Here is a 22978-nt window from a genome sequence, read left to right on the forward strand (position 1 = left end):
CAGTGTATTTGTTCTGCATGCCTGTCTACATTTTCTGCTTCCACCTGTGAGAGACAGCGTGAAACACTGCTCCTCCCAGGAGACAATAGATCCACCACAGAGCTGAGCCTCTAGCCTAGACCTCATTTCAGCTTGTTTTACTAATTAGCTTATAGCTCTCATTGGGTTACTGCTTTCCCTATACTTGTAAATGGAAGTATTTATTTGTATAATTTCTGTATCTCTCCATGAGTTTTGAATCAATTCATGAATTGTGGCAAATAAATAGAAGAGCTTTTCTTTAAAATCTGCTACCATTTCACCCTGGATCCTGGAATGAAGACACATGCAGTACACTGGAGCCCAGAATAGAGCCTGCAGCTACCACTTTTGAACGATCGGCTCCTTATGTGGAGTAGAAACACACAAGTACCTTCACTCATACTCATGTGCATGAAAAACAAACAAACAAACAAAAAAGCTTACTGTTTTCTGATGATGATCTTTGGCTCCTCTTGTAGAAATTTTGCATCAATTCTCAAGTTTGAGAATTATAATATTCTAAATAAGTTCATAACATAAAAAGGTCATAGGCAATAGCATGGCAGGTGCTGGTGGCTCATGCCTGTCATTCTATCTCAACAGGAGGCTGAGATCTGAGGATCATGGTTGGTTCAAAGCCAGCCTGGTAAGGAAAGTCCGATGAGACTCTTATCTCCAATTAATCACCAGAAAATCAGACATAGAGCTGTGATTCAAAGTGGTAGACTTGTTAGCCTTGAGTATTTAAGCTCAGGGATAGTGTTCAGATGCTCAGTTCAAGCCCTACCATCAGCTAATACACAAAAACCATGAGTCACAGGCAAGAAGAAAATGAGGGAGGAAGAAAGGAAAGACAGAAAAGGGGGGAGAGGAAAGGAGAAAGAGAGAAAGAGGGAGTAAGGGAAACAGGGAAGAAGGGATAAATGGATGGAAGGAGGCAATGATAGGAAAAGAAAAGAAAGATCTTTTCCAATCCTTAAATTGACCAAATAATTAAATTTCTAAATATGCTTTCCAAAGACAACCATAGCAGTAATGATACATTCTTCCAAGTTTAGGGGAAAGCATTTGTGAAAACTCTTAGAAACTTAACAGACAATCTCACATTTTGGGTGATGAATTTATAAGAAAGATAATTTTGTCATTGCTTCAAGTCTTTGTGGCTTTAACCGGTCAAACACACTGATAGGAAGGACAAATCTGGTGTTTAGGGAAGACTTCCTTTTACTACTTATAAAATTAACCTCAGGAAATCTGTATTTGTGCTGTTATGTTATTACCTTGTTATGCTTACAGGCTCTGACTTTCATAAGCTTAGTATGCTAATGATTCCTTCACTTGGGATCCATAAAATATATATGAATTATTTTCCCATTGACTGCTAGGCTTCCCAGATTTGTCTCGTTCCCTGAATTATTAATAGTTCCAGCCTCTGCTCACAGTTGCTGCCCTCAGCATCACACATTTATGAGATAGATATCTGCCTGGATCACTGTTAGATGTTGTACAAAGTGAGTTAAAGAGACCTGACCCCTGTAATCTACAAAAAGTCAGTCTTGTAGAGAGAGCTGTGAGTGACATGAGCAAAATACAAAGGGATAAGAAAAATTCTGGTGAATAAAATAACGATTCCATGGGAAAGGAAGGAAATTGATTTCTATGTAGTTGTAAGAAAATGTAAGCCTCTTCAATGTTTAGTGTGAGAGCATGAAAAAGACCTTATTAACCCAACTACAATTTTCCAAGATGACTGGATAGAAATGTCTGGAAACATGGAGACAATGAGTCTCTTTGACAATAGTAATCGAGGGCACAAACAGACCAGGTTAGCAAGGTGAAGCAGCAGGAGAGTTGAGTTCTTGTCAACCAAGTATAATTCAGTCAGTGCCTACCGCTAACTGCCTTTGGATAGTTGACTCTTAAGCATTTATCCTGGGGAGATTAGGTAGAAGTTCGAGCTTTTTATGTCTCATTGAGCTGCCAAAAACAAATCTGTGCTAATATACAAGCAGACATCCTATTTTTTTCCTAAATTTTAGAAAAATAGTCTGCATGTAGTATAATGGAGTTAAATAAACGAGGAACAAAAAGCTGTATCTCATTCCATGCTATATTGACATCATCAAAAGAAAAGAATCACATTATTTTTGACAGGAAATGATCAAAGTTACAGTTGGCTAATAGACAGCGTTGAGGGGAATTATGTGACTTGTGTTTCAATGAAATCTGAGAAAATGTAGTTCCCAGATGGTAGGCCTGTGCTGTGGCTTCCTCCTCTCAGCATATTCTATAATATTGGATAAATAAGTGCAGATTGGTGGTGTATAGATTAGAGTGTTGATGTATAAAATGCCCATCTATTTGCTATATTGAATGTGCTCCGGGTCACCACATTTTATATAATTGGAGGTTAATTTCAAGCCTGGTATTTCTAACTTATTGATTTTTGACAGAAATTCTCAGCTTTCCAGAGGTGAATGAAACAGAATATTTCATGTACTTACCCCAGACAGCATTGGAGGAAACCAAAGCCATGAAAATGTCTTGGTTCAATTTAGTGAAGATTTATCTTTGCAGGAAGATGTTCAATTTCAAGTAAAACAAGAGTGGAAATAATCTTTTCTTCTATAAACCTTACACCTGGAAGACATCTGTTTAATATGTTCTGTTTGCAAACTTCTGGTCTGTATAAACCAGCTTGAAACCAGCAGCCATTACGCATGGTTGCAGTTAAAAACTCACCAAAAACAGGATCATCGGAGTGAGGGTATTTCACTCCTCTCTTTTAATGCATCTTGCCTTGTTTCAAATTCTACCAATTAAAACGAAACACACTGTAACTTCATTTGCTGGCTGAGAACTTTTCAACATTGAAGACATATATTTTACATTTCAATTTGTCCCAAATAGCCCATATATTTTTCTTTGCAGTCTCAAATGACAGGCTTGTAAGGGGAGACTGTCCTAACTTCTCTGAATATATGCATGAAAATTTTAATCAATTTATCTGAGCAGGCATATGATTTCCGGTATAAGGCTGCAATTCAATTATAAAAATTATTTGTTTTACGTATGGGTAGGAATTGGAGGGGGTAAATGAAGAAGAATGAAGAGAAGGATGGCATGGTTAAGAAGCATTGTACCTACAATCTGACTTAGGAAATGTGTATATCCCTAGTACAACTATGTAATAATAAAAAAGGCAATTATTTATTTTAAATAAATTCTACATAAGTGACCAATTTCAGAAGGGAAACACATTCAGTGTCAGATGTGCTGTTACTATGTCAAAACTGTCCACATGATTAATGAGACAAGCAGGAACCTTTTTCTCTAGCTTCTGCCCTCATGTGTCCTGGTATGGATGTTTCTGTATCATTAAACTAGTGATATGTCCTTTCTTACACCATGCCATTTCTTGCACTTTGCTTTTCTGAATCTGCTTCCATTATCTTGTTGTCTGATTTCCACTTCCTAAGATTAAATGAGTTCTTTAATCTAACCCAGGTGTAAGTGCTGCATATTCTCTCTGCTCACTGGTGGAGCTTGTGTCCTTATTAGAATACCTGGTATTTCTACATATCTCTTTTCATTTTAATAATATGGATATAATGCTACAAAGTCTCCTTGTAAACTATTTTTGACTTTAAACTTAGTAATTTGGAATTTTTATTTATCATTGTCTCAGTTCAGTAACCTTTTCATAACACTCAGAAAGAAAACTAGGACATATGTTGTTATCATGTCACTGGATCACCCATGTTTGACACTTACCTTGCTGTGCAGATAAGGAAATTCCCCAGCTCTTTATAATTGCTATTAACCATTTTCTAAATAATAAATTCTAGCTACATTCTTGTCCTAATCAATTAATAATGTTAATGTTATCACAGTTATTCCATATTACTCAGTTTTTATATTAAAATGAGAACACATACACTTCCTAATTGATAACATATCCATATTAGAGCACATACCAATAGATAAAGTGACTGGGTTTATTAAACATTCCTACTAATACAAGCAACACATCAATACTGTATTCTAAAAATTGAATATTGTTAGTTTTTCATTTTAATTCTGCCATTATAAACCCTAGGAGTTATTTTAAAATAAAAATTATTTTTTGGCAAGCTTCAGGTTAGTATTTTTCTCTCCCATTTACCACACAAGAAACACCCAGAATTTAGAAGGCAGACAGGAGAATTAGGAAGCTTATTTTTTTCTGTCATTAATATGGTAACATCGGCAGACTATGGAATGCTGAAAGTTGTATTAATGTAAGCAGAGGTAAAAGCAATTTTATACAATTGGTACCATTTACAATAATAACCAAGTTTATAAGGGAACTCTTTTTCCTGGTCTCTGCAAAAGTAGAGAATGTGTAATATATAAAACTTATTTGAGATTTAATTCTCCATCTGGATAATAAATTGTATTTTTTCTATAAATTATTCATCTATTTTAACACTGATATTTTTTTAGGTCTTAGTATCCAACATGGAAAATGTCTAACTGAGAATCAATGGTGAGCTCATTCTCAAACTCTACATCTGCACAGCACAAATCCTCAGGCACGGGCCTCACCTTCTAGCAACATCAAATGCTTGAGTATTTTGGTCTGAGTTAGGCATAGGTTTGGCCCCCTGGGGACTAACTAGACTACGGCCAACACCCACTACTGTACAAACATGGATGAAGAGCTGAAGAAAGCCTCAATTAGTAGAGCTCTCACTGAATGAGTGCAGAAAGCACACATGGAACTGAGAGTCATTCTAAGCTAAAGACAATTCTGGACTGAAGCACGATCCTGGACCTCATCTTCATGTTCTCATTTCAAACTGTGTTGTATTCTTTCACTATCAAACAGGTATGTATTGGCTGCAAAGAAGTAACACCATATATAGTAGGCCTCAGTGACTATGTGAACGTTTACCTGCAAAGGTTTCCTCTTTCCTAGAGACTGTTGTGGTAATCATCGGGGATAATATGCTTTTATACCTGGTGCTTCTGCCACTGGTTCAACACGTCTCCAGGCTCAGCTCCCTTGTACATGTGAAGGAAGAGGAAGATTCACCAAGTATCACAGAAATAAATGCCAAAGCCTCAGGGTGAAGCCAGGGTTTTAATACTAGAATATTGACCCTCATCACACAATATTTCCAAAATAAAAATCTGTAAAATTTAACAGCTTAACTAATTTACAAAAAGAATAACAATATTAATAGCATATTCTAATTTAATTCTACTTCAACCTAAGAGTAACATACAATTTCAATCTTATTTATTTGGTGGTACTGCAGCTTGAACTTGGGGCCTCATATTTGCTAGCAATCACTCTTAACACTTAAGTTATCATAACAGCCTTTTTTTTCTTTTACTTTAGGTTCTTTATTAAATAGGTCTTACATATTTCTGTCTGGGGTCAGCACCAGACTGTATTCTTTAAACCCCTATCTCTCAGGGAGCTGGAATTACAGAAGGATAGGATCATACCTGGATTATTTGTTTAAATGGTGGCTTCATTAACATTTCCTTTCCTTCCAGAATGTTCTTGAACCACAATCCTCTTTATGTATGTCTCCCAGAGAACCAATATAACAAGTATGAGCCATCACATTTCCAATTTCTTAAAATGTTTTTCAAAGGCCACTATGTCCCGTATAGATTTAAAAAAATGCTCATGTATTCTTTTCCAAATATAACATGAATTTGTACTGACCCACCTTTCATGAATAATACTTATGACTGGAAAGAAGAGACTAAATCTTGTGTACAAGTGGTCACGTATAACATTTTCTCAGCCAAAGTGAGTTTTAAAAATGTGCTGGTATTTCTGAGTGTTCCTTGTAGTGAGAGCTTGATTCGGTCTCCAGATTCAATGTCTGCATCCCCGCACACTGACTCCTCTACAGCCAGCATGACTTTGTAGCTAAAGAACTGAATCATAAGAACTGAAGAGAATCGCTTGCAATTTCCAGATTTGATGGAATCAATGACATCTTTTTTATTTAAAGAAAAGGGTTTCTTTGACGGATGTTATAGCCTACTGTCATTAATCACATTTAATTTTATGAGTGCGTGGTAGTGTGTGGTGCACCTGTGCTAGCTAAGTAGCAGGGCGTTGCTGCTGTGGAATCGGCATAAGGAGTTCCTTGTGCTGCTCAGGTGGATACCTGGCCAGAAGGGAAGGGACAGAAGGACGAAAAGAAATCAGTTATGCTACTCCAGAGAGGTCGAGGAATTTATTAGGAAAAGATACAAGCAACAGGACTTGATAAATAAAAGTTGGCAATAACAAAAAAAAAGACCTGAAATAGAAGCCAAAATGTACTCTGTGACATTCAGTTCCCATGTAATGTTCAGGACAATGTGTATAAAATGTGAATTAAGATGGACGGGAAACAGAATTTTTAATATTTTACTACATGGGTTTTTAATCTTGTAGGAGAAAGGGGGATGTTTGTATTTTTGTCAGTTTAACACTATCATGAAGTTTTCAATTACACATAAAACAGAAATCTGTGTATTTGATTTTTTTTCTTATTGTTTCTTCTTTCTATTTCCTTACATCTGAGGCCAGGTTTTGAACTGTTTACATTCTGTTCACTGGTTAGTACTCTGAGCCATGCCTCCAACATGTTAGTTTTTATCTTGACTACTTTTAAGCCACTTGAGCACCTGAAGAGTTCCATGAAAATGATCACCTTATAGTTCATGATAAAAAAACTAGTACATAAAATAAGGGAAAAATCAAGAACTGACTGAGCAAGTAAAGAGTAAAAGGAAAAACGAAAGACAAACAAGCAAAAACTTTACACTGAAAAGTCAGTGTAGAGAAAAGTCCTGGAACTGGAAATAAAAATCAGTTCTGTTTTTCCAAGCATGGAAAAAATGAGGGCAAATTGTATGAATCATATAGGATTAAAATTTTAAATATTTATTATAGTTGTAACATATACCAAATGACACTAATAAATGCATTGTGCAAAGTAGAAAATGTGTACCCTGTCTTGCACTGTAATATTTGTCTTCAATCATTAAACAAAGGAGGAGGCGGCAATGCTTGGTAAGAAATGTACACATTATCCTGCCCATGTAACTGTAACTCCTCTGTACAGTATGTTCACAAATAAAATTAAATTAAATTAAAAAAAAAAAAAGACTATATACATTTATTAAGTTCTCTTCAGGATTCCAATAAAATTTTGATCACTTTCCAATGTGGTGGGTTGTTGAGAAATTTTACTCAGTTAACCTCAGCTTCTGTTTCAGTAACATTGTTGACAAGTTTAGTTTTATAAGTTTAATTTTATCTAAGTTAAAATGTTTTTAATGTACTATGTGATTTTTTTTGTATCTTTTGTATATTCTTCCCCCATGGTATAACCCCTGTTTTCATTGAATTTGATTCTGGTGCTATGCATCTTGTATATACAATTTTCTAATTTGGGGAGGGGAAGGGAAGGGAAATAATGCTGAAATAAAGATGCAGGTTGATCCATTGTAACAATGAGTTGTGCAAGACACTATATTGAAAATGAACTTTACAACTTCGGTGGCGGAGGGGAGGGAGGTGTTGGGGAGGAGGAGAGGGAATGGTTGGTAGGGGAAAACCAAGGGATGAGGTAACAATGCTTGATAAGAAATGTACTCATTACCTTACTCATGTAACTGTAACCCCTCTATACAGTATCTTTACAATAAAATATGTATTTTAAAAAGTTAAAATTAGCTATGCCTATGTTAGATGACGAAGTGATATCTGTATAGCATGTAAAATAAATTGATTTGTCAATTCACCATCCATTTTAGCAATGGTATTGAATGATCATAAGCTTTTGGAAAGGAACTATCCTGTAGTATGTTTTGTTTCACTTGTAAACTATAACTCTCTAAACTATTACAAAATTTAAATATGGAAATGGGAAAAATTCATCATATTTATGCAGGTCACATTCATCTTAAATTCATGTTAAAAACTGCCAAAAGATTAAACTTACAAAGAAATCAGACAAACACCAGTATTATAACTAATGTACTTTTTTCCTGGCTAGCATATATTCTTTAAAGCTACAAGCAGGGACTATAGAAGTAAGAATAACTGGGCATGTTTTTTAAGACTAATGCAGTTGTAATTTGAGAGAGAATAGGCTTTTATTGTACTCGTTCACTCTTTCAGGTAAGACCACAGTTCCTCAAAGCTAAGGCCATTTTTTGCCTTTGAATCTCTCTCAGTTCGTGGGGCCTTCAGGTACCCTGATGTTATGTTATGGTAATATGAGAACAAATGACACAGGAAGGAAAAGAGGAAGACCTTCATGAAAGCAGAATGCCTTTTCAATGCGGAGACCTCAGTGCTGGAAAGATGAAATGTGGCATGGATAAACAGAATCAGTGAGAAATGGCAGCTCTTCCTATAGGAAAAATGAAAGGAAAAGTGCTCTCCACACCTGAGAGGGAGAGTTGAATCTGGGACTTTGCTTTGTTTAAAGCATATAGATTTTGCTGAAAGCTACTAGAAGAAGAATGTAGAAATGTTTGCTCAAGTCTGTGGGAATATCGATCTTAGAAAGAGCAAGGGACACATTTTCAGTGTATAGTGATATTAAAAAATAATCTTTCCAAAGAATAGAAATGACTGAACTGACAAAGGCCATTACATGAACTAATGACTATTTTTTCCATATCTTCATTTTGCACAATTCCCTGAAACACTAAATGTACCTGACCACTTCCTTCTTAAATCATCTCTTCTTTGGTTTCCATAGATTTACAATACGTTATCCTTATTTAATGGATCTTTCCATTTACGGTCTCTCAGTTCGCTTCCTCCAGGTTGGACTCTACGCTTCTTTCTTTCCTTTTATTTACTTTTATTATTAAAATGATTACAGGAAATTTGCCATTTCATAAGTCAAGTAATTAGTACAGTTTTGGGGGGAATATCCCTCTTTCCCTTGCTGTCTTCCAGTCTTTCCATCCCATTCCCACCTACAAGTCGTATAGTTCATATTCAACATAGTGGCTAGTATCACTGCTGTTTCTGTTCCCCCTTTGTCCCTCCATTTCTGTGTCCCTCCTGCCTTCCTCTTTCTTCAGTGCTGTGATTGACTGTGAATTCTATTTTAAAACTCAATTTCACATGTCCTTGGTCCGAACTGCTCTACATACCAGAACACGTGTACTTTTTGTTCCTTTTTTAAAACTAAAATGACAAGAATGCAATTGTATTTCTTTCCTGAAGCTGCTGTTTCCATTCACTGGAACTGAAGGTCTCCTAAATCTGGCAACTGTGATTCTGCTATAATCAACATTACCTGGCATTTTCCTTTGGAGCCTCTTACAATTAGTTTCCCTGAGTCTCCATTTCGACTGCAAGATCACTCGGTTTTCTATTGATCCTGAAACTAAAATAGTTATTTGGTTTCAAATTAGCTCATCTTTTGTGTTTTTCCTTTGGTTACTAAAAAAAGGCTTATTCACTTTGCTATTTTCACTGTATTGCAAGAATATTTGTCTGTTATGAAAGAAACAAAAAATAAGGATGCTTTCATCACATTTCTTTATATTAATCAATTTTATTATTATGGTTGATTGAATATACGATTACCAAAATCTCAGTGTGCGTCTTTTCAATAAATTGGACCCAATAAATTATTTTTAACTTCTAATTAATTATTTTTTTCTATTTTAAGGATAAAATGTAATCAATAATGTTTAATGTTGCCAGGCAATATTAAACTGAATGTGAGGAACATGGTTCAATGCTAGCCAGAGCAGGAAAGCTTACGAGCCTTCTAATTCACCACCTCAAACAAAACAAAACAAAACAAAAAAACAGAAGTTGAGCTATGGCTCAAATGGTAAAGGACTAGCCTTGAAGAAAAGAGCTGATGGACAATGTTCCGGTCATGAGTTCAGACCCAAAGAACAGCACACACAAAAGAAATGCGAAATCTAATACAATAATCAGTAAAGAATCTGATATGTCGGATAAACTAGGCTTAGAATTATGGTTCTGACACCGCCAAATTTGAAATGCAAACTCATACAATGACTTTTTGTCTCCTGGCACAAAGCAAGTACTCAATAAATGGTAGAAAGTGTTTTTGTTCTCATTATCATCTTTACATGGACCTTACCTAGGAGCCATAGACCCTGTATAGTGAACTTACTGTCTGAAGTCTTCCACTTACTGCTGTCTTCGTATTTCCCAGTGAGTTATGGAATGGCTCAAAATTGTCCACTCACGCTGGAAACATATTTATTAATTGTTTATTTTATCTTTATTGACACAGTGGGATACACAAGCATTGTAGCCTCCTCCTTTGGTTCCCCTTCCCATCCTTTCCCATCCTCCCCCCGCCCCCCCCCACCCAATTCTCACCCCCCCCCACCAAAGTTGTAAAGTTCGTTTTCAACATAACGACTTGCACATCTCATTGTTGCAATAGGTCCACCTGTATCCCTATTTAAACGATTTGTTTTTTCCCTTCCCCTCCACAAATTATACCGACATTAATTATGGTGAAAGCAGGGTTACACCATGGGGGAGGGACATACAAAGCAACAAAGAAATCATCTTATAAATGTGTTAGAAACAAATGCATGAAAGAAAAAAAAACATTTGAATACATATCTTAGGGTTCATTTCCCTAACATCAACTTATCTGACCTTTTCTACTTGACTCAGACATATACTAGATATTGCAAATAAGGGAAAGCATGGGACCTTTGTTTCTTTGGGCCTGGCTTACTTCACTTAATGTACTTTTTTCCAGGTCTTTCCATTTCCTAACAAATGGGGCAATGTCATTCTTTCTGATGGAGGCATAGAATTCCATTGTGTATATATACCACATTTTCTTGATCCATTCATCTACTGAGGGGCATCTGGGTTGGTTCCATATCTTAGCTATGGTAAATAATGCTGCTGTAAACATAGTTGTGCTGGTCGCTTTAGTATGGTCTTGTTTGTGAACATTTGGGTAAATACCCAAAAGTAGCATTTCTGGGTCATAGGGGAGCTCTATGTGGAGTCTTTTGAGGCACCTCCATACTGCTTTCCAAAGTGGTTGAACAAGTTTACACTCCCACCAACAATGCAGTAAGGTTCCCTTCTGTCCACATCCCCTATAGCATCAGTTGTTATTAGAGTTCTTGATTATAGCCATTCTAACTGGGGTGAGGTGGTATCCCAATGTTGTTTTGATTTGCATTTCTTTTATGGCTAGGGAGGTTGAGCATTTCTTAATGTGTCTATTGGCCATCCTTTTATTCCTCTTCAGAGATGTCTCTCTTTAAGTCTTTAGCCCACTTATTTATTGGGCAGTTGTTTCTTTCAAGATTTGCTGTTGGGGGATTTAGTTTTTTGACCTCCATGTATATTTTAGATATGAGACCCTTGTCCATTGTATGGCTAGTGAAGATCTTCTCCCAATCTGTTGGCTTTCTATTGGTCTTGCTAGCTATGTCCTTTGCCATGCAGAAGCTCTGCAATTTCATGCAATTCCATTTATCAACCTTTCTTTGATTTCTTGTGTTTCTGAGTTGCTATTAAGAAAATTTTGGCCTGTGCCAAGGAGACCCAGGGTTTCTCCTATTCCATCCTGTAATGTTTTCAGAGTGTCTGCTTTGACTCCGAGGTCTTTGATCCATTTGGAGATGATTCTGGTAAAGGGTGATATATAAGGATCTAACTTTAGTTTTCTACAAGTAGTTAACCAATTTTGCCAGCACCATTTACTGAAGAGGCTGTCTTTCTTCCATTCTGTTTTTTAGCTTCGTTATCGAAGATTAGATGGCTATAGGTCTGTAGGTTCATTTCTAGGTTTTCAATTCTATTCCATTGGTCCTGAGGTCTGTTCTTGTGCCAGTACCAAGCTGTTTTGATTACTATGGCTTTGTAGTAGAGTTTGAAATTTGGCATTGATATTCCTCCAACACTGTTCTTTCTGTTGAGGATCGTTTTGCTATTTTTAGTCTTTTATTGTTCCATATGAATTTTTGGATTGCTTCTTCTATTTCCTTGAAGAATGAGGTTGGAATATTGATAGGTATCGCATTGAATTTGTAGATAGCGTTGGGAAGTATTGCCATTTTGGAAATTCATTTTTTGAAACAAAGTATTCTTAATTCCTTTGAACAGTTTGATAAATCGTTGCCTCTATTAATAACTTACAATAATAATCCACAAGGAGAGCCTGGGCACAGACCCTGAGCTCTTCAGCTCAAGGCGGGCCCTCTACCACTTGGGTCACAGAACCACTTCCAGGTATCTGGTGGTTAATTGGAAACAAGAGTCTCGGGGTCTTTCCTGCCTTGGCTGACTTCAAAATGCATTCCTCATATCTCAGCCTCCTGAGTGGCTAGGATTACAGGTGCCTGGCTTATATTACCCTGTTTTTAATTTTAATTCTTGAATGCGTTAGGATGGCTTGAACAATCATTGGAGGTATCATTAATTTAACCCGGAAGATTTTTTTAAACTTTAGAGAAAAGTGCTGACATGCAGCCAGAAGTGCTTCAATTGACACTAATTGGGGAAGTACAGTGCTGCTGTTTTTCTCATCCTGATTGGATCTTTCTGTGTGCAGTGTGTCTGAGTCTAAACCAATCTATCACTGACTCTCTGCTACTGCAAACTACTTTGTGGAAGTGGAAAACTTTTGTTAGACACTTTGCATTGTGAATTCCAGTACAACTTTTTAGTTCCTTTACATTTTTCTATGATTTGTCTCATTTTATTTAAAATGAAAAATTTGATAGTTTATCTATTTTTACTCTACATGCAGAAAACTGATACTTACCTTATCCTCATATTACAATGCCTAACAAATCTTATACATTTTCATATCCAGCTTTTTCAAATGTTTTCATTTCATCTATTTCTATATCACTCAATGACAGTAGTCATTTATTCCAAACACTGAGCTTCTTGGAAATGTATTGTCTTCTGCTGGTTTTATTCTCACCTGCTCTTACCTTTATCAATGATAGAGTATGTTACACACTAGGAAATAATGTTTGTCACTTCCTGCAAGATGAAAACTTGTAGGAAGCATTCTGTATCAGGATTCTGACACACAAAAAAATTATCAATTTAAGCAAGAAGGAAGTCAGAGCACTCCATGGTGCAAGATTTATATACTGTGAATCATTTTCACTCTACATTTCTTCGAAAACCGATTTTGTCCTTCTGGTCTTTAATACAGATTTCTTTTTACCATAAATTAAAAAAAAGAAAATACTTTCATTTTTTTGCCATCATTTCTCCAAAATTTTGTTCTAGAAACAATATTGATGCCTGAGAAGTGTGGACTTTCTATTCAGAGTGTCACCCAGGACCACCTAGGGGAAGATGGCAAGACAGAATGAGATCCTCAGGAAGTGTGCTGAAGGAAATGTATGTGAAACCTGTAGGCAGAGAGGGCCAGAAAAGATCCTTCAGACTGAACTACGGGTCTGGCTTCTGCCTAAGGAGATGGTTAGAAAGCAGTATTGGTGTAGAAGGTAGCACAGTGCAGGGAAGGCCTGAGATGTCTTAACCTGGCGGGCCAGGAGGCTTTCATCAACACGATCCCCTTAGAAGACTCTAGCAACAAGGAATAAAGGGCCATGCTCAGTAATTGGCTGGGAACAGCCAAATGGAAATACGGTATAGGAGAAAAATAACATACACTCGAACGTATGGCAGCAGGGCCCTATCCGTCAGCCATGTCCTGCTGGGATGTCTTAAGCAAGATATTCATGGATCATCCACATAGGTATCTCACACCTACAGATTTTCACCACTTATTTTCCCTTGTTCTCTTTCTATCCTTGCATAGCCTATCATCTTTGAATGAAAGATATTCTTAATAGAAGGCAGTACTTATTTCTTTTTCTATTCTTCATGTGCTCTGCTAAGGAATAAAGCCAACATCTCATACCTGATTCACATATGCTCGACCACTGAGCTACATTCCCACCCCCCCCAAGAAAACAATTCTTTCAGTTACATATTAGAGCTGTGTTCTTTCTCTTGAATCAAAATTAATTTTACTTGGTTATAAGTGAATACATCATTATTCTCCTCTCTTAGCACAAAAGAAAACAGATGCACCTCTTGCTGATAAACTCAGCTTAATATTTGACTGTAGAAAGACCTCAGGATAGCTAGTGGGGAAACACTATACCTCTCTCAGAAGCATCTTCAATATAGTCTCTAATGATCTCTCACTGATACTTTTATGATAAATCTTTTTATTGTTATAAAGTAGTTGTACAAAGAAGTTGTCATTCTTCAAAGCAGTTTGTGCATACAATGAATCTTGACCAAAGCATCTTGTGACTTTATCAAGATACAATGTTCTGTTCAACATTTTCACCATCCCTCACAACCCATCCCTCCTCACACTCTTCTTAATTTTATAGGATAAACATTGAATTCTTGACTGTGTTCTAATCCCCTCTTTTCTTCTTTATTTGTGCCTCTTCAGCATCTTTACAGAAAGTATCAAATAATTTTATTTAAAATAGAGCAGTGCACAGAAATACATGACTTTACGTCCTTACACATGTGATGAGGGGAAGACACTTTGCTAACAGCTAAATCATTTCTAGAAATCTAGCCCATTAACTAGGTATACATTTTATTTTAAAAAATGACAACTTTGAAATTTGTTTTGCTAGCTTCTAAAGTGCACACTTTTTAAAATTCATGTTTCCTTCTATAACTCAACTGAAATTACAGGAAATTTGAGAAAACATGTTAAAACTATTTACAAGTCACCTTTTGTCACATGACTAATAGCCTAAAAGCCTAAGCTGAAGGGCGCTGGCCTCCAAATGAACCTTGTTTTTATATGTATACCAATCATATTTGAGCTACTGTGAGAAGCACACTGAAAATATCGGTGGCATTACAGGAAGCTTTTTTTTCTTACAACGAAGTCCTCTGATAATTGAAGGTGGCTTTCTCCCCACTGTCATTCAGGGATTGAGCTGTTTTCCCTGTCCCCTAGGGGTCCAGAGGCCTCTCCAATGTAATGCCAGGGATAAGAAAACAAACACTGCTGAGAATTACCACATTTAGTAGCAAAGGCTTCAGAAAATGTCTTATTTGTGTTCTCACTGAAAACACTTTCACAGAACTCTGCCTTCTGCATGCTTGGCTTTTGTGTAATTTTGACTCAGCCCCCAGTCACCAAAATCTGTTTTTCCTTCTCACTGTATCTGCTATTGACAATATCGGGCATTTTTTCTAACTTGCGATTTCAGTATCGAATGACATTGTTATATTATATTATGTCACACTGAAACTCCCAAGTTTTGACACTAGAAGCATCTAGGAAACATGAGTGAAGCATAATGGTGGCTGAATATGAAGTAGATGAAGAAAAATGAAGACAGGAATGCCAGTCCTCAGCCTGCTTTCAGTGAGCTTCGGTGTTCTGATGAGGAAATCTGTGATTCCTAAGCAATAGCAGTTTCTAATAATCTGTTCTAATCTAATTGTTGAAAAATCCTTCAGAGAACTAATTATGAGGAAATAAATGTTGCTGATGAATAGTATTTTCACATGAAATTATATCATGCAGGATAACAATCTACTCATCATGGATTTTTAAAAAATCAAACTTCATGATTTTACATGGTAATATTTTTTTCAGTCTGAAAATGGATAAAAATCAATCTACATCAAAAATCTGACCTTGTTAATACTGTCTAGTAAAGCCTTTTCTTTGATATTATTCTTGCTTTTCACTCATTGTAAAATGTATTCTACTTATAAGACTGATGATTAATGGCAAGCTTTTAACAAAACAAAGTTATTATCAAATATAGACTAAAAAGGAATTATTCAGAAAAGCCACATATTTATAATATGTACATAACAAATATAATCTCTGTAGCATATATTATATTATTATATTTTATATAGTATTTATAATCATTGTATTAATTTTTATTGTTGTATTATTTATTTTATTATATATTTATATCTGACATATATATACATGTATATATGTACATATACGTATATATACTATCCATTGATTATGATTGACTGATGTTGCTATTTAGTTATTTTTCACTGATTTAAAAAATGTATTCTTTCTAATTACACCGTGATTAGATCTAAACTTGAGTAATTTAATTTTCATTACTGAAGTCATCATTGTTTTTCTTTTTTTGTTGGTCTTGGGGCTTGAACTCTGGTTCTGGGCACTGTCCCTGAGCTTTTTTTTGTTTCAAGGTTAGCTGTCTACCATTTTGAGTCACAGATCCACGTCTGACTTTATGGTGGTTAATTGGAGATAAGGAGTCTCAAGGACTTTCCGTGCCCAGGTTGTTTTGGAATGGGGAGCATCAGATCTCAGCCTCTTGAGAAGCTAGAATTATGGGCCTGAGCCACTAACACCTGGTATCATTTTTTTAGTGAGTCTTCATTTTATTTCCCATACAATAAATAGCAATAGAAATAAAAAGACATCTTTTTCAAAGATGATTTTAAGGCTTAGCTTAATGGTTCCAAAGGAAAATTGCAGTGTTTAAATTTTAGAGAAGGATGTCAGATCTTTATTACATTTAAGAAGCTAAAGTATCAAACAAACTAGCATGATTCATCATGTAAAAAGACACAACCCTTCTTAACATATAACATTATTACTCTTTTGTCTTTGTGACAACATTTGTACAATATAGAAAGATTGTTTAAACTTTTCAAAAAAGAATTAAGAACATTGAAAACTGAGTGTAAAGACAGCATGTAAGCATTACATTTATTTATCTGATTAAAGGACAGAATAAACAAAATAAGCACAGCACTAGATTAGTTTTATTTTTTCCCCTTGTTACCATTTCTCTTTGTAAGACATATTTTCCATCTGCATTGTGCAAAATAAAGGATGCTCCTTCTATGTTACAGAAAACTGGCTCCCAAACCTATATATTCTAAAGATAGGAAATGAAAAAAGCTCAGGAATTATCCGAAGAATGCCAATTACTCTTCCTGGATCTTTTGGGTGATCCCCAAAGAAGTTCTTTGGCAAAAAAGCTTTCTCACTGTTTTAATTTAATAGTTAACAGTTCTCACAACTGCAAATTGACAAGCAAACAGACAACATGTTGTAGGCTTGAGCTTTTGAGGGACTGTCAAATTGTTTCTGGTCGTTTGGTTATTGCAAATTTATTTGTGCAAAGACATTGTTTGTGAATAGAAGTTTGAGCTTTGTGTACATGCAAATTATCAGGTTCCCAGGTGCCAGTATTAACTGAGCATGCAAACTTAATTGGTTACCATGTTTGAAACCTCAGACTGGGAACTCAGTGGGGTGAAACAACCTTTAATTTATACCAAAGCATAAAAATCACAGCACCTGTACCTTGTTTCTCCTACATCTAATGGCTGGCAAGTTTTAATTGGCAAGGATTAGTTTTAATATCATAGCTTTTTGGCTTCTTGGTTCATGAACTTGACAATGATTAAGACATCATGTTATAAACAGATTCATGCTTCGGGATTCTGCATAAAAATTACTGAATAGTCGGAGTTTAGTGCAATTTAAGAAAACAAAGATGATACTATGATCAAGTTTATGTGAGTCCAAAATGTTACCGTTGAGCTTTCATTTTTATCCTTAATGAATTTTGCATCTAATTTTTTACCAATGAGAAATGTAATACAAGGACCAACAAGTGCTGTGTTTTATCAGCATGAAAATTTGTTGGGACCATAGAAAGAATGCTTTCTCTTTTATTTTTATTTTTCATTTCTTTTCTTTCTTCTTTTTTGCCATTTGACAACAGTCTATGAATACAATGTAGCCGGATCACTGTAACTCCTTTCCACATTCTTACCCATTCTCCCTCAACCAGCTTTCCCTCACTCTTCTTAATTGTGTAGGATATACTTACTTTGTATTTTTGACTGCATTTTCCTCCTCTTATCTTCTTCATTTGTCCACCCTCTCTCTTTTCCCCCACCTTAGTCCACCCCATTCCAATACCCACTTCCTGGGTGCTTATTTTCTTAAACTTTGACTTTGCCTTTCTAGGGGATTACAGTATTTGTGTACTCCCTTGAAGCTACTATATTTCAGTTAATACATTTGTTTATGCTCAAAGTATATTTCCTACATAGACAACAAAGCATTTTTAATACTGGAAAAAAATAAGCACACAAATAAAAATGACCATTATACTTATTTGTCTCTGTATCTAACATTATTTGTGATTTATTAATCAGAGCAGTGGCTCTGTGGTAGAAATATTCATGCTTTATTAACATAACATTTACATCTTTTGTGATGCTGGACCCGGAGTAGAAGTATTATGTGGTTCCTCTCTATAACTTAGAGAATGAACAGCATGACAGCTAGGTTAATCTATAGAGGTAGAAACTCCCTTCATTATTCCCAAGCTGTGTTTGCTCAGTTGAATGAGAAAAAAAATGGATTATATTAAAATGCATAAACAATGGGAGTATGGATTGGCTAAGAAAATAGGAAGTTCGTAAAGGACACATTGGAATACAATTTGAAGGCTTTCCACTCAATTAAAGTGGCTAGGAAGTAACAGAGTAAATGGATCATGCTGGGAAGTAATCTAAACTCTTCCAACACTTTATAGTACATCAGAGCTTTGTCAAAACTAAAGAAACTGCGCTATTGACAATAATAGACTTGGAGATAGAATGTATTCATTCATTCATCCTTTGTTTGTTTTAAGACAAATGTTTATTGAGGATTTCATTTAGCTCAAGCAGTGTGTTAGGCCCTGAAACTATATTAATGCTCTCACATCAGTGTTAAAGAGCTAGGACAATGATCGAACTTTGTCTTCATTCTATTAAGACAAATATGTCCCACTGCAGGTGGTCTGAGTGCATTGTTATTTATTTTCCAGAAAATTGCACAGTGTACAACCAACTGTCAAGTGCACAGAGTTCTCAAGAAATTTCCTCCTGGATCACTTCACTTCCACCTTACTGGTTAGAATACAAATCATCAGATTTCCAAGGAAGCTGCAAAGAAGCAATGAAACAAACATGATATCCTTCGTTCACAGAAGAATTTGGGAACTCTAGTACTAATTGTATTAGAGTATTGAAAAATCTGTTTCATTATGTCAGGTTATTGAGGAATACCAGTAAATACGTTTTTCAGTTGAAGAATGCAGACAATATCATTTAAAAAAATTTTTAAAGCTAAGTGGGAGTAAGTAGCATTAAACCACTTACTCATTTTTGCTCTGTATGTTTTCTGTTTGCAAATTGGAGGGCATCTTGATTATGCCTCTATTGTGCGAAACACACTTATCAGTCCAAGTTTAAAGTATGGACTTAGAGACAAGAATTACAGCAAAAATGAGGATTTAAAGGTGGTCTTCCAAGATCAGTGTCCCTCAGGCCCACTCCATGAAGTTAGGACAAGTAGAAATGAATCCCTGTGCACAAATTCCATCCCCCAGATTCTTACTGGTTGAGTACTGTGTAGTGAATATTCTTTTCTGGCTGTGGCCTATGTTAAATGATTTTCTATTGTGTAATTTTATTAGGTCCACCTTCTGAGGGTGGTTGAATTTTAGAAGTGTACTCTTTGTTATCTCCACAACCTCCTGTTCTTTGGTGGTGGAAAGGCTCTTTTAGGTAAGTGCTTTTTGGCGTGTACATAGTTTCTTTCTCCATTTTTTTGTTCTATTGAAGTCCATTTCCCCCCTTGTTAATTGGCCCTCCTTTATTCCTACATTACATTGCACAAACTTTGTCATAATCCACAAGTTGCTATGTAAATATGCTACTGGTAATTTTCCACTCTGGGTCAAATGGCTCGAATTGAAAATGGGCCGGCACTGACTCAATTTTTAACCCTGGTAAGATAATGAATTGCTCTTGTCAACTTGATGCTAACCTCCATTGACTACTGTTGTTTCCTATGCCAATAATACATTATCTTGTGAATACACCGAGGTAGGCAAACAAGAATATGCCTTCTCACACTTGTACCGCATCTATGAGCATGAGCCACTAAACAGTTTGGTAGTATGATATCAGCATTGTGGGGATGCTTTGAGTACTGTGGAGACACATTTTGCTTTTGATATGAAGTGACATTTTCCTAGTGTGGATAGGAGAGGTGATTTGTGCAGGTGGAATGGGGCATGGCCCTTGGGGACAGCATTTCCTTCAGAGGACATTAGGTCCCAATTAAATACAGACGAATGAAGTGCTTGCAGATGAGGCAGCTTGCAACATCATAGCAATGGATAGCAACTGCTCATAAATAAGTAATTCAAAGACAAAATGCTTACAATTTGGTTTTCTACATATTCTAACAAGTGTCTATATTTTTATCATTCTTTTGCCATTAATGCTTTTGACATGAAGGAATAGATCTAGCCTCTTACTTGGAGGAGTTCATATAGAATGTAATATTTCGTCATTGGTTTTAAGCATATATAGTGTGTACTTCACAAAGCTAACGAAAGTAAGGTGAACATCTGGTTCAGAGGCCTGCAGCACAGGATAGTCAATAAATCTGAAAGGATATAAGATATAGATAGAAAGACCTAGCTGTATGTCTGTCTGTCTGTCTATCTATCTACCTATCTCCTAACACTATTTCAAACATTGCTCTGCTTAATATTAGAAGGATTTAGAGAAATTTCGACAATAAAGTTAGATTTAAACATAATCTTAAATGATTCAGTGTATTTTCATACTGGTGATGAAATTTAAATCCATCTGCCTGAACAAATATCAGCAAAGACAGAATTGTGAAGGTTCAGAGTAGTATGTATACATCTAGGCAAAATCTTACCTTAGAGTAAATGGTTATAAATCCTTTATGTAAACATGAAGAGTCTAAACATGATGTCAATGGCAAAGTGAGAACTTCCAATTATCTGTGTAGAAACATGTTAGTCAGCCTCCTATACTCAAACCCACCCCAGTGCTTTATCTACTAACATATAGAAAATAATGGAAACAAAAGGGATCACCTGAAGTATATGGCTTGGCAAACACTACAATGAAGATAACATTATATGTCCAAGTGGGTAGTTTGAGCAAGAAAACCAGACACATGGTCTTGCAATGTGCGTAGAAAGCAGCGTGAGGGAGGCCAGGGAGTTCTAGATGTAGAACAACCCAATGGACATTAAAAACTGAATGAATGCATGAGGACTTGTGGGAACACAGAACTATTTCTATTGAGTTGATTGTACAGAGCAAGTAAATGGAAAAGGAAGAGAATGAGTGAAAGAGAAGCAGTGGTAGTTTGGAGATACAAAGGGCTTCTCTGGAGAAAGTTTTGGGAGCTTTCTGAAAAGTCTCTTTCAAAGCCAGTGGTGGCAGCCGAAATGGCTGCCGATCAGGTTCCACCAAGGCAGTGACATTGAAGACTACGCAACTGCATACTGGCACCCAGCTTGCCAAATGCAATGTCTGAGCATCCATCCAGAGAACAAGAATATTTCCTGAGCAGGATATATACAGCATCAAAGGAATTGGTTTCATGCACAAGAAGAATAGGTAAATAATCATAGAAAACGATTTGAACCTAATTCCATGTACATGCATGCAGGCATTTTAATTATGCAAAAAGTAACCTGAACTGATGAAATCAACGTGTTCCTGACACATGGATCACATTTCAGAACCTATGAGAAGTCAAATATGTGATCTCAGCAGGACTTTTTCCAAAAATGAAAGCACATTTTACTTGTGCTTTTCATTCTGCACATGCTACACTTTCTAAGGCTTATGGTGTTCCAAAATCAAGTATAAAATGGCAGGACGATCCAGGATCTGCCAGAACCGCTGCTGAGAACTAACAGCTTGTGAGCCTGCCCATCATGGTGCTAAGCTGAGGGACCCATGGGCTCCACATAATAACTCAGCCCTCGCATCAGCGTCCTTGGATTACTTCAATGTATGAGTGTCATATTCCTGTTGAAAAAACAATTTCGCAATGTCAGTGGTTTCAGGTTGGTGATGTCAAAAAGTGACACGCGAAGGTAACTTCTGAAATTTTTTCTCAGCTTATGAGCAAGCAAACTATGATGAAGACAGATCCAAGGATCTGATCAAGGACAAGGACACACAATGAATATTCATTTTTTAACTTCTTTTTTATTAGATGCCAAAGTTCATGCATTGCTTGCTTTTCAAAGTGAGACTACTTTGCCAATCTTTGTAGATTTATAGCGCACTGATAGATTTATTTTTCCTGTAAACTCCAGCTTAACAGGATATAAGATATATGTGTGCATAATATACATATATATTCAGCATGTGTAAAGTCAGTTTTCCTAATAATTTTCAAGAGATATTAAGTGTATAGTTATTAGTCACTGAATTAAAAGTCAAAAATTTAAAGTATCCTTTAAAATATTTCTGTAGTTCTTGAGAAAGAATGAGCAATACTTTATATAATCATATTTAAAAACATACATATTTTTCAACTTTTTTACAATAAAAAAGCATACAAATAAACATACATATTTTTGAGTAATTGCTATAAACAGCATGTTTAATGAATTGTGCTTGGACAAGTTTGTCTGTGGTTTTCTTTACATGCACAGATATGTTCTTTCTTGCTGTAGCCAAAGAGAAATGATATATAAATTAGGCATAGATGGAATATTGAAAAAAATTCCATCAAGAATACAAACTTTTCTAAGACACAGTAAAGTGACATTCCTTCCAGTGGACCACATTATACAAAGGACTCAGTGCTTTCTTTCATAAAAAAAATAAAATGCTTCTGTTTTACAAAATACTAAAAGAAATGTATTCCCTGGAAATGCTCAATTAAGCAATTTCTTTCTTCTTTCTCATATTTGAAATAATCATTCTGTATGTGTTATTGGAAATATATATATATATATAAATATATACATATATATATTGATTACAGATATCTCAGGTATGTGGCATTACTTGGTCTTGAGCTATTCTTTAAGATAT

This window comes from Dipodomys spectabilis, unplaced genomic scaffold, assembly GCF_019054845.1.
Source record: "Dipodomys spectabilis isolate Male_0828 unplaced genomic scaffold, ASM1905484v1 ptg000169l, whole genome shotgun sequence".
NCBI classification, from domain to species: domain Eukaryota; kingdom Metazoa; phylum Chordata; class Mammalia; order Rodentia; family Heteromyidae; genus Dipodomys; species Dipodomys spectabilis.